At 50.8% G+C, this 16,444-nt stretch overlaps 2 pseudogenes; both read left to right on the top strand.

The window, feature by feature from the left end:
- The first annotated feature begins 10,030 nt into the window (after positions 1-10,030).
- Positions 10,031-11,366, top strand: LOC144136319 (uncharacterized; annotated as a pseudogene).
- A 1,570-nt stretch (positions 11,367-12,936) lies between these two features.
- Positions 12,937-13,113, top strand: LOC144116630 (U2 spliceosomal RNA; annotated as a pseudogene).
- Positions 13,114-16,444: the final 3,331 nt, after the last annotated feature.

Raw genomic sequence — 16,444 nt, 5'->3', positions numbered from 1 at the left:
GTGAAGGCCGATGCTGCCACTGGTGGGATATGTGCGATCCAGGTTGCTCTTCTCAGCAGCCTCTCTCGACCAATAATTAATATAATTGCCACGGTGGGCAGTTTGTGCACAGTCCTGTGGGCATGTTGTGATGCCGCCACAAGGTGACATGACTTAGCTGGCCCACCCACCTTCTAAGTTGCTTCTCTGGGGATTTTTCGCTTACTGTGGCCAATGCCGACGTCGAATGTTCTGCCACATGAACTCCCTAAAGCTATCGCGTTAAAAGCACCTGTATTCTTATATTTCCGTGCACACTGCAAAACCCCATATGGTCAAAACAGTCTGGAGTACACCAATACATCTGCCTCACAACCGACTGTCTATTTTGGGCGCATAAAAAGGCAGTGGCCAGTAGCCTTCCCCCATCTGCTAGCAGACCCTTCTCGTCTGCCGTCAGTGAAGAAAAGTACTCGTTATTACAATGTGCACGGGTGTAAAATCTCTTTGTTCATCTGCTCAGACAGCTTTTGCTGTATGAATCGTCTCTGGATACATTCAAACACGCCAGCATACTACAAAGACCGACATGCATCTTGCCTTCAATGTAAAACTTTTATTTTACATCCACATGGTATTTATTCAATCTTGGCCCACGATGTAAGCGAGGCCCTATGCAGTTGAATGAATCCCTGTGCAGTGTGAACGCTTCTCGCGGTCGCTGAACCCAGCGATTGTCATGTGCCCTCTGGGCCTAACCGGAATCATCTGGGTGCTCGGCGTAGCAGCAGTCCTCTGGGACGCGGCGGTCGTTGATAATAATAATAATAATTGGTTTTTTGGGGAAAGGAAATGGCGCAGTATCTGTCTCATATATCGTTGGACACCTGAACCGCGACGTAAGGGGAGGGATAAGAGAGGGAGTGAAAGAAGAAAGGAAGAATTAGGTGCCGTAGTGGAGGGCTCCGGAATAATTTCGACCACCTGGGGATCTTTAACGTGCACTGACATCGCACAGCTCACGGGCGCCTTAGCGTTTTTCCTCCATAAAAACGCAGCCGCCGCGGTCGGGTTCGAACCCGGGAACTCCAGATCAGTAGTCGAGCGCCCTAACCACTGAGCCACCGCGGCGGGTGCGGTCGTTGACGACGACGCTGACTCAGACGGGCTGAGGTTCGCCGATAGCCTCTTGATGGGCCGGTCCAGTTCGTTGAGCGCGTTGTGCAGCTGTCCCAGCAGCACATTGCGCTGGCCGCAGTTGCCGTTGTAGTCGTCCATGTCAACGGTCACCACGGCGATACTGCCCATAAGGATTCGCTTGGCGAACAGCACCTGCGCGGTATTTGTCGACCATTAACTGCCTAGCAGGCGTAAACACCACAAACCCGGAAGGCGTACCCGTCAGACGGCTCACTCACTTTGGCCTCGGCTGCTGAGCCCACGGTTGCGATTTTGAATCCAGCTGTGTCGACCGCATTTAAATGAAGGTGAGAAACGCTAAACTCTGTGGCAGCTGTTAGCCCGTTTCGCGCATGTGGTGCTTGCACGTGGTTTTACTGGCCATGTGCAAAGTTTAGCTACCGCTGCGTTTAGCGTTTTTATGGATAGCATAAGAGTCCCATGTCCCCGCACTCGCCAATGGTGTCACACCTTGTGACCAGCAAGGTAAAAACTGGCAGCTTAGCATATGCTAGAGCCACCTGCCAAGAACATAGAAGAGACAGCTGCGGCATGCCACTGTTGGCAGACGGCAGTGCAGAAATGAGCATCACCCTCTCCTTTTCCTGGGGAGAGGTGAGAAAGTCAGCAAGATGACCGCTGTTGGAAGAACCTTGTCATATGCCACGGCTGGCAGGTGCAAAGTCATGCATGGCACCTCACAGTGAGGTTCTTATGTTCCCGCATTGTCACAGCTTATAACGATTAGGTGTCCAAATTTTCGCAGCTCAGCGTAAAGGGCAATTCTTTAAATGGTGTGTGTAACTAGTACAACTTAACGTGTGCATGACCTTCATTTGTCATGAAGTGTTTTTACACCCCCACAGCTGCTTTGAATGCGCTGTCGATCGTACCGTGCGTTTACCTCATTCCACATTAACACCGGTTCTTCCGCTACGAACAGCACACCACTGCGGTCACTGTAATGATTGGAAATGTCTCCGGTCTGTTTTACTCCCGTGCAGTGGCGACAGCGCTCTCTTCCTCGCTTCTATCTTCTGAAGTGCTTGTTCTTGACGGCCGTTTCTCCTCTCCCGCAAACTTTCAAAGCGCGTCTCGCCAGCCGCCTCGAGCGCGGAAGGTGGTGTGCCTCTCTTTCTTCCGCAGTGGTTAACGGTGTGGACGGCGCACGACGCCATTTTTTTGGTGGTCTTTTTACCGACAGCTCTCGCTGTAAACCGTCTGCTGTGCGACTGGGGGCCGCGTTAAAGAACCCCAGGGTGCCTGAATTTATGGAGCCTTCCACTGCAGTGTCCCTCGTAGCAAGAAATGAGACGCAAACAAGACAACTGAGCCACAAACAGCACTGTAAGAAGCTGCTAGCCAGGGGAAGCTCAATGCTGGCTCCTGTTATTAATTTCGAAGGTGCGAAAACTTTTTGCTGAAATCTTAATCAGCCTCGCTTGTATTTACTCTCCAGGAGGTAATATGCTGGTTTTATTTGTGTTTCCACCTCAGCTTCCTTCTTTTCATGGCTGATAGTATAGAGTTTGGGACTTACTTTAAAGCTCGTATAACTCAGAAACGTACCTTCAGGCCGTGAACGCAGCACAGTGACTTGCGCTTTCAGTTATGAGATGTGGCATCAACGTGTCAGCAATGCATTGGTCATGTGAGAGACGACGTGACAACATAACTTTGTCTATACCCAGCTTAAGCATATCGCAATAGTGCGTGAGGGTAATTCCACTCCTGAACAGCTGCTCCAGCATACGTCCGCGAAAGCTTTATGGCCGTAATTCTGCGTTGCGGAACTTCAGATGCTACAATAACAAGACAGGGGTAAAGAGCACGGGGTATAGGTTACAGAATGCAGGTGACGATAAGGGAAGAATTGTGCAGGTTTTCGCTGTACACGTGGTCTCAAGCACGGCGGCCACTACCTGTGACGTGAGTGCAAGCCACCGCTCCGGAATGTGCTGATGCATGCGCCGCCCTGATTTTCAAGGCGTGCTTCACGGATATGTTTTACAGGCAAGCAGTAGATTGAGTGCGACGCTTCGCAAATCAGAAACATTGCGAGATAGGATACGCGCACAGACGTTGTTGAGAATGGTGGCATTGTTGTCGTAGCCAATCCACTGTCCTTTGTCCCGGTTGACGGCGATCTTGCAGTCGGCTCCCTTGTTGTACAGTGGCACCGATAGGTCGGAGCTGAATTCGAGGCAGATCTGCGCACGCGTGCACCGCATGCACGTGGTCAGTCGGCATCTTGTGTGCATAGACATTGTGCAAAAGCGCCGTGAGTGTGTGTAACTGTAGCACGTTTATTATGGTTGCATCTGGTAATACAGTGTTTAGCACCGCGCCGTACGGTAAGCACGCTAACTACGGTAATTCCAACCGCACGGATAATATGGCTAAGCAAGCATGGCGGCGTTAACAACGACAACGCTTTAACATATTCACCTCTCCTATGCTCTCTACATAGTGAAGAGAAGTGACTTTGCCATAAGGCAGGCTATATCAGCCCTAGAATTGACAGTGCAAGGAAAACTACCGTTGCGCACGCATCTTAGCCGAATTATAGACCGGACGAAACGAAACCCTCCTGGACACAGATCCTCTACGGCCATTTTAGAAAGTGACAGTCGAACCTTGTTATGACGAAACGGTTTATAGCGAAAAATTGAATACAACTAAGCACTGCCGATTCTCCTTGGGAGCGCGGTCAATATGGGCTATGAAGAACCACTTCGTTAAAACGAGGTTCAGTTGTATATCTATCGATGATAAGTGCCATTTGCGGTGGTATTGTGAAACGTGCGAAGAAGCGATCAGTGGCCAAGGCGACGACCAGGTTCGGTGGCTGCGTAGAAAAGACGTGACATAAGCACCTCGAAATAGACGAGAAGCCCGCGCTCGTCGATGAACGGTCTCGGGGGCGCGGGTCCACGGACGCTGGCTCGCAGCTCGTAGCTCCCAGTGTTGCGTAGCCTGTAGGCGTAGCCGAACAGCGACAACTCCAGGGCTACGCGCTTCCGGGAGCGTAGCTCGCCGAGGAACGCCTCGCTCGCCTCCACCTGCGCGTCATGCATGCTACGTTGGATCAGTGCGTGGGTAAAATTGAAAATTGGTCTTTCAGTAAAAGAAATGGCACAGTGATTGTCTCGCATATCTCGGTGGACCCCGGAACCGCGCCGTAAGGGAAGGAATAAAAGTCGGAGTGAAAGAACAAAGGAAGAAAGAGGTGCCGTAGTAGAGGTCTCCAGAATAATTACGACCACCTGAGTATCTTTGACGTGCACCGAAATCGCACAGCACACGGGCACCTTTGCGTCCCGCCTCCATCGAAACGTGGCCACCGCGGTCTGGTTCGAACCCGGGAAATCCGGCTCATTAGCCGGGCACTCTATCCACTAAACCACCAGGGCGGAAAGTGCGTAGGTGCAATCCTTTAAACCTGCGCTTGCACAGAATTTCTGGGCTAAGCGATGTGGCGGATGGGCCACCTGCCACTTACTATATGACGGACATCGCTCGCCCTTTCCGTTTGCAGTAACGCATTAATAATCCGTGTGAAACCGGAAATCAGGCATCCACAGCTGAAACAAAATTTGTTCCTCGACTAATCTGTTCGTGTCGCTTGGAAGGTATGTAAGGCGAACAAAAAACAGTTGAAACGTATCCTGTTTTTCGCCTGTGGTGATTATGGCACTGCAGTATGGATGAGCGCACATTGGACTCCCAGAGATGCCTCTGACGCTTAAACTGTATTGCACAGTGGCTGCTTCGATTTCTTGCCAGCCGCTCGACCGCACTATTGTAGCAGTGCTAGTGCCCCAGTTGGAACCAGTCGACAGACGCGTGCTCTTTCTTTTCGTGCACCGAAATCACACAGCACACGGGCGCCTTGCGTCTTGCCTCCATCGAAACGCGGCCGCCGCGGTCGAGATCGGACCTGGGAACTCCGGATCAGTAGTCAAGTGCCCTAACCCCTGAGCCATCACGGCGAGGCAAACGCGATGTCAGTGCGCGTTAGATTCCAGGTTGTCGAAAATATTCCGGAGCCCTTCACTACCAATCTTTTCCTTCCTTTCCTCTGTCAGCCCCTCCTTTCCCGTTAAAAATCCCAGGTGGTCGTAATTATTCCGGAGCCCTCCACTACGGCACCTCTCCCTTTTTTTCTGGCAGTCCCTCTTTAATCGCTTCTCTTACGGCGCGGTTCAGGCAAGATAACCGCCGGTCCTTAAGGATGACGGTGTGGATTTGAAGAGAAAGTAAGCGTAGCAGGGGGCGGCAGAAGGTTAGATGGAGGGATGAGTTTAAGAATTTTGCAGGCAAAGTGTGGATGAAGCTGGGAAAGGGCAGGGTTAATTGGAGAGACGTGGGAGATGCCTTTGCCCTGCAGTGGGTGTAGTCAGGCTGATGATGATGATGAATAAATTGTTCAGCCTTTGCCTTCTGTAGGCTCCTTGCTGTCAGCTCGATGACGTTTATTCTGGCGCTCATTGATTGCCCTGTTTACCCGATATATTGTTTCGGACAAGAGGAGCATGGAAGCATGTCGATAACATTAGACGATGCGCAGTTAAAGCTTGCCTTTATATCGACCCTGATGTCGCCTGTCGCGCCTCTAACAGTATTGCCGCTCTTTAAATGATTTCATATGTCTTGCTGTGAGGACACATCTGCATGCCACGAAACGAGAGAATTGGCACTAAGAGCTATCGCTGCGAAATCGCATTCTGAGCCCCTTTGCACAAGCACTCATCTATCAATACACGCCATCATGATCCAGCAGTACTGTTATCTTCATGATATTTATTGACATTAATAGCCATTGTAATCATCGACATCATCGCTTTGTCTGCTTGCCGGAAAAGCTGCTACCGGTAGCTCGCGGCGTGTGGCAAAGGCGGGACACTTGTTTCTCTTGTCCTCTCCGTGTCTCCTCCCTTGGTTGTGTTCGGCATGAGCTTATAAGGAATGCTACGGACATGCACCACACATTAGATATGTGAGAGACTACACTTGGTTCCTACAGGCGGGGCTAGGGCATCGGCGCTCGAGCCGAATAAGGCGAGCGCTAGGTTTGAAATGTATTCAATCTAAACGATGAATTGCAGCAGAAACCGGCGCGGAAGCGAGCAAGCAGGTGGAGAAGTAATGGTGGCGATGTGGCGCCGTTACCGGTGCAGCCTTTGTCCAAATTTTAGAGCACATGGGGTCTGCTTTTAATCTCCGTACAGGGGCTTTTGTAGCGTCTGTGTAAGTCCGAATTTTCAGAAGAGTGAGGTCTAGAATTACTATTCTCTCCACGAGGCCTGTTGATTTATAACAATGCACACTTCATGCATCAAAAGAGCTTCCTTAGCTGTAAACAGTGCACAGCAGGTATACTTTATGTCTGAAATTTACATCATTGCAGTTAGATCCAGTTGATGCCATTTACGCTCCACATTTTTGTGTGTCGACAGCAGCCACTTGAAAGATGACTGGTGAAAGCGTTACCAGCACATACGTCCTAAGGTGTGCATGGTTTTTGAGTTTCCCAGATATTGTGGCGCTCCAATTTTCAACACTTTTCTCCGTCAAACTACCACAGGGTAGACGCAGGTGCCCGCGATTAAAACGGCTTTCCTCTGTTCGTAACCTCTTCTCCTCAGGCAACCCCTTACCGTGCTGCTGTCGTCTTCATTGCGGGAACTGTCATGTGAGCTCGTGTCCTTTAAAGGATTGGGTCATGCATAGCGATATATGCGCACAGGAGTGTTGCATGCGAGAAAGGCTGCATGTGGTTGGATATTCAATAGAGATTCCCGCTCGGACTCTACCCTGCTTCACTGCAGCAGCATAGGTTCACTGTTGACTGAGAAGCTGTAGCTGCCAGGAAGCAGTGGCACGGCTTATCATCAGGGCCGCATTGCGCGCGTATTTTTTGCAATGTAAAGAAACACTTAATCTCGTGTGCGACATTTATCAATGCTCTTCCGTTTCTATTGATTTTGTTATCAGAAGTGCCCACCGGAGAATACTATCGCTGGAAGCCTGCATACTTCTCGGACGAAACATGGCGCAAACTCCCGGATGACGTCAAGAAGCGCTACGATGGGAACGTCGAAAAAGATGGATCAATAAAGGAAAGGAAAGTTTGTACTCGTTCTAAAAGTTAAATCATATTAATTATAGTTTCTCATCGCTGCTAGAACTTTTGTTGTGTTAGCGTGCGACTGATTTGTCGAGAGCTGTATCATCATTGTAAGATTTGTAAAATCAGGCGTGCAGTGCAAGCATCATTGTTATTGTGGGGTAGTTGAATAGCATCGTGTTTCTAGCATGCCAAAACAGAAACTGGAGAACAGTTGGCTGCGTTTATGCTTCTTTATATGCGTGCTTTTTGGTTTTGTGTGCTTTTGTCTACAGGAAGCCTAGTTGTGGCACTCGGCTTGGAGATGCTATGTGACCAGGCATTGTATGCTCCGAAAACTTCTTATGCCACAAAAGAGTGCGATAAGATCCGGCGACTTGAGCTGCAGACGCTGGCTGTAACTCGGTGGCTCGGCATCCTGTCTGCTAAGGTTGTAAGCAGGAGGAAACGTTTCTCCGTCATCACTTCTGCCAGCCAGGAGTAGTGGTGCAGTAGGAAGCACTGGGGAAGGACCGAAGCGGAGGCGCGAGCAAGAGGTAGCGAAAGAGGGGGACGGGGGGATTCGACATGCTCGAAACGGCAGTAATAGAGTGACTCTCCGCTTAATTTGTGGTCCCGGGTTCGTACCCTGGACCAGGACGAATTTTTCTTCAACCGCGAAGTTCCTGAGAACGCTGTATAGCTTTTCTTTGTAGTCGTATGGCTGTGCATGGGTGGATGCCAGTGAGTAATGCACCCTTATTACAAATATACTCCACCTTGGTGGATTCCCCTAAACATCTGATCAGGTATATGTGTGTGTTGTTAATCGAACTCTATGCTGGAAGTTTCGAATGAGAAGCACGCATAGCGAACACGTCTAAAACTGGTGCTACCAGCGCTGGTGCGGATTTTGTGGTTTCGGACATCAGTATTTCCGCTACTGCGACAAGTCTTGTCCAAGTGCCGTAAGGCGAAGCTTTCATTCTGCCTTGGCGCGTCCGACCCAGTGACACTCAGTCGTCGCAAAATTATTAGTAATTAGGAAATTGGCACCGCCGAATGGACCTTGTAGGCAACGTGCTAAAAATAGGGTGACGCTAAAGCTATCCCTTAAGGGTATGACGCCACAGCGTTAATGGGTATTTGCTGCAATCTTTCGTAATTAACGCCTCTTTCTAATCACACATACTCATTAGCATGCTTAAGCAGGCACACTAAAACACGTGAAACACATGAAGACACTCGAACTCTTTCCTTAACCAAGTAGAACGAAAGTGCCTCTTTGGCCTAGGGGTAGCGTATCTGACTTGCAACCCATGGGTCATGGCTTCGATTTCCAGTATATTGCAGCAGTTTATATAAAGCATAGTTAATTTACATTCCTACGTGTTATGATGACATTTCAGGCATGCTAAGGCCTCATAGCCAAATATAAATATGGTTTTTGGCCGTTTCCATTTCATAGGGGAACGTGTGACCTTCAGAACGCTGCCGACCAATCCTTAATTAGCGCAACAACGCGCACGGCTTTTCTTCTGAACGTCTGCTTTGCACTGTCGCATTAGCTCTGATTTCCTTTCTTTTTACTTTTGTCTCAGTGCCATTCAATGTAACTTCATGGTGTACAAACAATGAGACATTTGGCAAGTATAGTATTAAATGATGTGCTTATGAAGAGAAGGATGATCGGTGGCATCATACACAACATAACAAAAGTCATAGTTCAAGAAAAATACTGAATGAGAACCTCAGAAACCGTATTATTTACACACACTCTCTCAGTTTACTTGCCGCTCTCCACTCTAACAAATGCAATCACTCCGATGCACGGTGACATCATACACAACATAACAAAAGTCATAGCTCAAGGAAAAAATATAAAACTTTGCTGGGTGCCGAGTCATCTCGGAATTGACACAACGAGAGAGCAGAACTCTGCGCTTCAAAGGCTCGTGGCAAGCAAATAAAAAAGAAAATATTCTCTTTAAGGATTGCATGAACTCGGTAAATTGTAAAAAAAGCAAAAAATGGCAGTCCGCTTGGGACAATGAAGCGAATTACAATATACACTTTGTAAAACCAGTTTTATGAGAATGGAAGTCCTGCACCCGCTGAGAGCGTTTCAAGGAAGTGATTATCTGCCGTGTCCGTATAACACCCACACATCTAACACATAATTTCCTACTGACGAAATAAGAGAAGCCCAAATGTGAATTATGCGAAGATGAGCTAACAATAAACCATGTTTTATTTTCATGTAGAAAACTTGGAACACTGAGGAAAATGTATTTTGAAGTTTTTTACACTGAACACAGGCAATTTCACCCTTAGGTGAAATTCCACTCTTAGGTGAAGATGCACTTGCTCACATTTCACATATTTTTATGTTTTTAAAGACAGCAGTTTTCAACAAATTGTAGATCTGATAATATTGAGTAATTTATAAGAAGAGACATTTTTAACCACACCTCAGCTGTTTTCTCATTTCTGAGAAGAAGGCTGTGGTCTTTATTCGATTGGTTGGGAGCCTCAACGTCCTTGCACATGCAATGATAGTTGCAGAGGTTACTCGACTTTCGTTAAAGCTTTGTCTTTTCTTTGGCATCACTAGGTAGAAAAACAAACATTTTTGGCCGTCTACACCACCAATCACTTTTTGCAAATTTTATAAAGTTCTGCAGAAAAATTTTCTATACCTTGTGCTTGGCGCATGATGGCCATAGCTGACTACGTGCCATTAAACACAACAATACTTTTTCTCGTCGCCGCATCATGTACGGGCTGCCATATCATCCTGTTAACTGTACGGAGTGTCGCGCTTGACTGCTTACTTAATGAGGCCAGTTACATTGTCACAGGACTTTCGGGGTACACACGCCTTGATGCGCTCAAGAGCTTCAGCAAGCTCAATGACCGTTCAGAGCTCCTCGACATGCGCACGCACACGCACCAAACGCGACTTCGCGGCACAAACGCAGGCGGATCCTCAGGCACCATGTACACACATTTCCCACTTTGCCGAGCAAGACGCCACAGCAGGAAACCACGCCACTCACTGAAGGGAAGCCACTTCCACTACATATCGATGCGCATCTGCGAATGCGGCGCGGCGCTCACTCCCCTCAACTGAACGTGTTCTGTACACGGACGCTGCACTTCCTGCAGACGGCAGCAGCCACACTTGCTATGCGACTGCGTGGTACGACCAGACAACAGAGAATAAGGGCCGATCCCCCCCCCCTCCATACATCGGCAGGAGCGCAGTCTAGTAGCTGAGCCAAACTAATGGCCATTTCAGACTATTTGCAGTCGGCTTTCGCACTTTCTTCTGAAACTGAACCCATTCACCGTCGTCTGTGCACGTACTCTCAAGCTGCCTACCGGGCATGCGCCAGCGTTCTTTATATGGACCCTATAATGCAGAACATAAGGCATAACGCATGCCTGCTTCGCGAACGCGGTCAGCATGTAATCATCCATTCGGTAACATGCGCACTTCGCACTTTCCGCGCACTTCGGTATCCATGGAAACGAGAAGGCTCATAGAGTATAGCACGCGCTGATCTCTCTCGCATCTGATACTCCTCGTTCCGTCGCTACCACACCTGAGGTAGCAGATCTGATCGCGGAGAGGCCTGTGACGAAACCACTTTGCGCCGCCTTCCTCACTGCTGTGGGCAACCCCCTCTCTATACCTGCGCTTGCTCTGGTGGTATTCACGCGAAGAGAATCGGTCCTGCTGCGGCGGATTCAAACAGGCACCATTCTTAATCCTATCTTGGTGGACCGTTTTCATTGGGACGGCAGGATGCCACCTGTATCTGGTTCCTGGTCGAGGTGCAACTGCGGTGCGAATATGAACTACCTGTTCTGGGAATGTCCTCTGTACACACCACCTCGCCTTCGAGTGCTGGCCACGTTTAAGCAGGAGCCGTGGACTTCTTCTATTTGGACCTGGGCCTGCCCCGATACCTCGTCTCCAGATTGTGCCATCGAGCTCTGGCGGGCACTCCTCGTGTTCATCCATGACTCTGAGGCGTAGCTGGTTGATGAACGGCTCCGCAACGCTCTCGAGAGGCACACAGCCTCCACTTAGCTGCCTCCAGGAAGTTTTAATAAAAAGGAGGCAGCCTTACCCCTTCTCCTTAACAACATTCCCTTCCACCGTAGCGCCTTCGGCGCATTCTAATGTGGAATAAACATGGGCTTCAATCAGTTAGTCGCGTTAATCATAGCATGTACTGAATCAATGACGGTTACTGATGGCCAGCTACAAATTTTTAACTGCAACCAGGCGCCCATCTGTTTCGGCAAAACAAAAAATTGAAGAGACAGGTAACGCGAAAGCGTAATGGATTACTTCCCATATATGCAAGCGGTCATTCTCTACTTTACATTCACAGACCCCTGGTAGTCCTCATACTCCTCCTGGCGCAGTGGTGCGGCGGTTAAGCGATCCACCACTGCCCTACGATGGCAGGCGCTTCCATGTTCTTGAGCCTTGTGCGCTATAGGTTGCTCTTTCCGAGCAACCAATAGTTAATTTAACTACCACCTGCCACGGTAGGCAGTTTGCTAACAATCTGGTTGGCAGGCTGTGAGGACATTGTAAGGTCACGAGACCTCCCAGGCCCACCAGCCTCCATGGTTGCTTTCTGGGCACCATCTGCCGGACCAATGCCCGTGATTTTAGAGCGTGAGACTACTTCTCGCGTTTTGTAACCCTGGGTAATGCGTTATAATGGCAAATCGTAACCTAGTGATTGCCGCGGTAACTGACGTGGTTACGTAATGGAATAAAATAAGAGATAAAGAAAATTTATTGAAAAACACGAATACGTAGCTTACAAGGATTCAAATAAGAGTCGAGCAAACAGAGGACACGGGGCATGCAGAGGTAGTGCGGTACAGGAGGAAAAAGTCTCGAAATCAAAAATCACAACTTTGTGCAAGCAGATCTTATGGACTTCATTCATACATTATGAAGCAAAGAAAATGAAATAAACTCCCGCGGGAGCCCCGGCCACAGAGCATATTGAATTCTGCGCAGTCAATGGTCCTTTGAGCTCTCACATAAACAAGGAGAGACGCAGGCCTGTGACTTCACAAGCCAAACAAGATTAGCTGTAAAAACCTACAGGGCAATTGAGAGAAAGGGTTCGCCTAAAGTGTAGCAAATGCATAGATTAATATCTTGCCCCTAGTGACACGGCACCCTTCCTGAGTTTGATGTGTGGCATCAACCACGTGCGGAGGAAGCTTTGCTCTCCAAGGGTAAGGAGTTGGCTATCTAGGTAGCCCCATAAAATCACCGAGAGATGGACGTGCTACCATCAGGAACATGAGCCGACGTGGTTGGCGCAATTATACGGCAGCATTCCTGTTTTTCCAAAGGATCAGACCGATCAGCCGCGTCAAGAGGCTCGAACTTCCCGCGCGGTTTTTTAGCGATAGCTACAATACGCCAGCCACTTCGCGAGGTCAGCGTGGCACCACTGGTCTGCCAGCTGTGCGCATGCGCAGTGACGTCATAGCCCGCAGCTGGTGTGCTCGCCGCTGTGCCGACGGCAGAGCAGACACCGGCGGCCTCGTCAGTTGTGCGCATGCGCGGAGTGAGGACAGAGCACGCAGCTGGTGTGCGCGCCGCGCGCGTACATTATGCTAGCATTGCTAGCTAGCATTATGCTGGCATTTAATATCTGATTTAATATCTGCTACGGGTCCCATTTGGGCCCAAGATATTAAACTCATTTTTGGAAATGTGGCGGAGTGCTTGAAGCTTGCTTCACCTCTGCCACAGGTTGGCCTGGTATTGCAATGCCTCCGGTATCGGCCTGGGGCATAAAAGCGCGCGTCTTTTCTATCACTTTTTGCTCTCCTATCTTTAACTCTCCTACTTTCAGCACGTGGCAGCGATTGTGGCTCAACTAGAGCTAGTGGGCAGGCCTGTGCACTTTCCTCTACATTTTTCCTGACAACAACAGCAAGCAAGCGGCGCTATGGCTGCCTTGGCAGCTGCCAGCGGCGTGGCGCGCCGGCGAAAGCGAGTGGGGGAGGAGTGGAGAGGGGGAGAAGGTGAATCCATGTCTAGGGACGAAGATGGAAAAGGAACTCCAAGCTAAACACAGCGGCGAAAGACTGACTTTGCAATTCGACTGAGCGAGTTGCACTCGGCCAGCTGTAGCTATCGCGTAACTCCAGGTTTAACCAGAGCTAAACAACAGCTATTTATTTTTCCTTCGCGCGACACAGGGATGGAAAAAGCGCGTGAATCTAAACGGCTCAATGTGCTAGCCACAACACACTCTTCAAGGATATTTGTTTGTGCCTCAGCCTGAGCACAGTTCATGCAGCGCGAGTCTGGAACCAAGCGCCAGGAGTGGAGCCTGTCTTTGGTGGGGAGCATGCCCCACTCGGCGCGCCACCGGAAGTCCCTCTCCGCGTGCGGTAGGTTGCTACAAAGGGCGTCCGCCGATTTCGGGTCAGGCGCGCCCGTCTGCCGAATGCCCAGCGGTGACTCAGAGAAACAGAGGGCCGCACGAAGTCTGGATGCACTCATGGCGCGTCAAGCCCCACCCGGAAACATCTCTTCCCGAAGCGGCGTAGAAGGCAAGAGGAGTGAGCGCCGTTGGTGCGCTGATGCCGAGACCGCGCGGTACCAGGACCCGCCGCTTACTTCCGAGCCTGTACAGCAGTAAAGGCGGCCCCACATAGTCCAACTGGTCCACAAGTTCTGCTGTCCATTTTACGCCCGGCGCCCGGCAAAAAGTATTAGACCGATTTCACAAAGCGCACTGCGCCTGCATGCGCTTACCGGAAGCGACCAAGCCGCCATCTTACCTACAGTCCTTCTCCGCGCCACCTGAGCAGCAGCCCGCTTCATTAGTGCTTTGAAGCGCTTTTGATTTGCTTGCAGTAGCTTTCCTTAGCGGTATTTAACACATTTTGCTAAAGGAACCCGATGCGGGTGCACATCTAAGATGGTAGCAGCTGTTTCGACGCGGGCAGCTCGTGTGCGCAGCATGGCCGCTGCAGTTGTCAGCTTGCAGTGGTGCAGGTCTTGATCAAAACCCGCTTGCCCCACATTCCCGTGATCTACCAGACCAACTTTGTTGCGCATGCCGATACAAGCGTTTTAACCTGTTCAGACGATGTTCGTGTTTCTGGCCACTTGATTTCCCGGTAATTTCCCAACTGTCAATATGGCAGATACGTCACGATTTTTGTCTACTTTTTCGTTTGTGCTTCTTTACTTAAAAAATAAATGAAAGACACTTAGTTTTTCTTTTTATTTTAGCGACAACCTTATTATACCGAATAAGCAGAGTTTTAACGTCATGTTTTACTGAATTCTCTGTGATATTATACAGAACGAGCCCAATCTAAAGCGTGAGTTTCCTTCCGGCCGCCGGCGAGTGCACTCGCCGGCGGCCGGGGTCTCTCACCAGGCCCTTTGTTCTCGCCCGTCGGCGTCCTCCGAGGCCCTCGCTTCCACTACGCGCGCCCTACTTCGGCCCGCTACCTTGGATTACTCAAGAAACCCAAGAAACCTTGCGGCGCCTCATATTCTGTGGTCCTACATCAGCTAAACTCCTACGCCCCTGCACTGCAGCGGTTTACCCAGCAGACTTTCCCTCCTCCTTCGAACGGTTTACCACGGTGCTGTGTCCGCGTGTGTCTGCTGCTCGGACATCTCCCTGTGGATTCTGGACGAACGGGGACTTTTTCGCGCGCACCTCGTGTGCCTGCTTTCCCCTCCTGCCTCAATGGCAACTTTGTCCTTCGGGGCTTCCTAATACCCTCTTCCCCGCGCGCCATTCTGGCCCGCTCTCATTCTCCTGCCTTCACAGCACTCCTTTGCGAGTAATTTCTACTCCCCCTACCCGCGCCCCTCTCCGGCCCGCTTTCCTCACTCGGGCGCTACTTATGCCCCCTTAATGCGGTTTTTTCCCGCATTCCACTTTCACGGCTTCTTATTCAGTCGCCCTCCTTTTCTAATCTCAATTCTGCCCCTCTGTGGCTATAGCGTGCGGGCAGTCCGCTTTTCGGCGCATTTTCCGGGCGTTCTCGTTGTTGCGTGTGCGCCCAGGGGTTGGCCGCAGTTGACGGCACACACGGGGTGCGTGCACGCGTACTTCGCTATCTAAGGGCGGTAGTCTGCGTTGTCGCGTTCGCGATGGGAAGCCCCCGGACTCATCCGCTTCTGCCGCCACCGCTTCGCTCCGTCGGGCGCCTCGCTGCACTTGCCCTCCCGGTCCGTTCGCCACGCTGCGATTCTGTTCGCGCGCTCTTTTCGCACGGGGCTATACTCTCTTCTAGATTTCCTCGCTCCCTTTCTTCAGTGCGCGCAACTACACTGCCTGCCATCCGCCCACGTGGTACTCCCAAATTTTCCTGCCGTCAAGGCATTCCCTGCGGGTGTTCACACCTCGCCCTTTTCGGCGCGCCTCAACGGCCTGCTTTTTCTTTGTGTCCATCAGACCCCCACCCTTCGAGCGCACTTCGTGCCCTCTAATTTCTCTTTTGCGCCTCTCTTGTTGCATTTCCTTGTAAAACTTACGTCCGCCCTCTAAGGCATTCCCTACTCGAGCGAACCGCTCATCTGCTCGTATTGTGGGTTTTCTCGTGGTGGCGTGGGCTCCACGGGGTTGGCCGAACTTGTCAGCACACACGGGGTGGGGTGCATTGACACGCCTACACTGTCGATAGGCGGTAGTCTGCGTTGTCCTGTTCATGGGCAGGGACCCCCGGACTCATCCGCTTCTGCCGCCACCGCTTCGCCCCTTCGGGCGCCTCGTTTCCCGTGGCCTCCCGCTCTCTTGCCGTCGGGCTGGTTCGCTCGCCACCCCTTCCCGCCTTGGGTCGACTTTGTATCTCTTTACGGGCATTCCATGCCCCCATCCCCTTCGCGGCATCCTACTTCTTCCTTTGCGCGCAAATTCCTTGCCCGCCATCTGCTTATGCGGTACACCACCATTCAGGTGCCTCCCCATTGGCCCAGAAGCCTGCGCCTCCCTGCGGTCCGCGCGCCTCAAGCCACGCCCCCCGCGAGCTCAGTCGGCTCCATCACCCAGCCGAGTGCGCATCGGCGCTCTGCTCTCGGCTCGGCCTCCCTTCCCTGCTCGACTGCGGGAATTGCGACTTCCTCTCGGCGAGCACGTACCCCTCTATTTC

Source organism: Amblyomma americanum, chromosome 1 (genome assembly GCF_052857255.1).
Source record: "Amblyomma americanum isolate KBUSLIRL-KWMA chromosome 1, ASM5285725v1, whole genome shotgun sequence".
Taxonomy (NCBI): domain Eukaryota; kingdom Metazoa; phylum Arthropoda; class Arachnida; order Ixodida; family Ixodidae; genus Amblyomma; species Amblyomma americanum.
The sequence above is the reverse complement of the archived record's forward strand: the minus strand, read 5'-3'. Positions and strand labels throughout refer to the sequence as shown.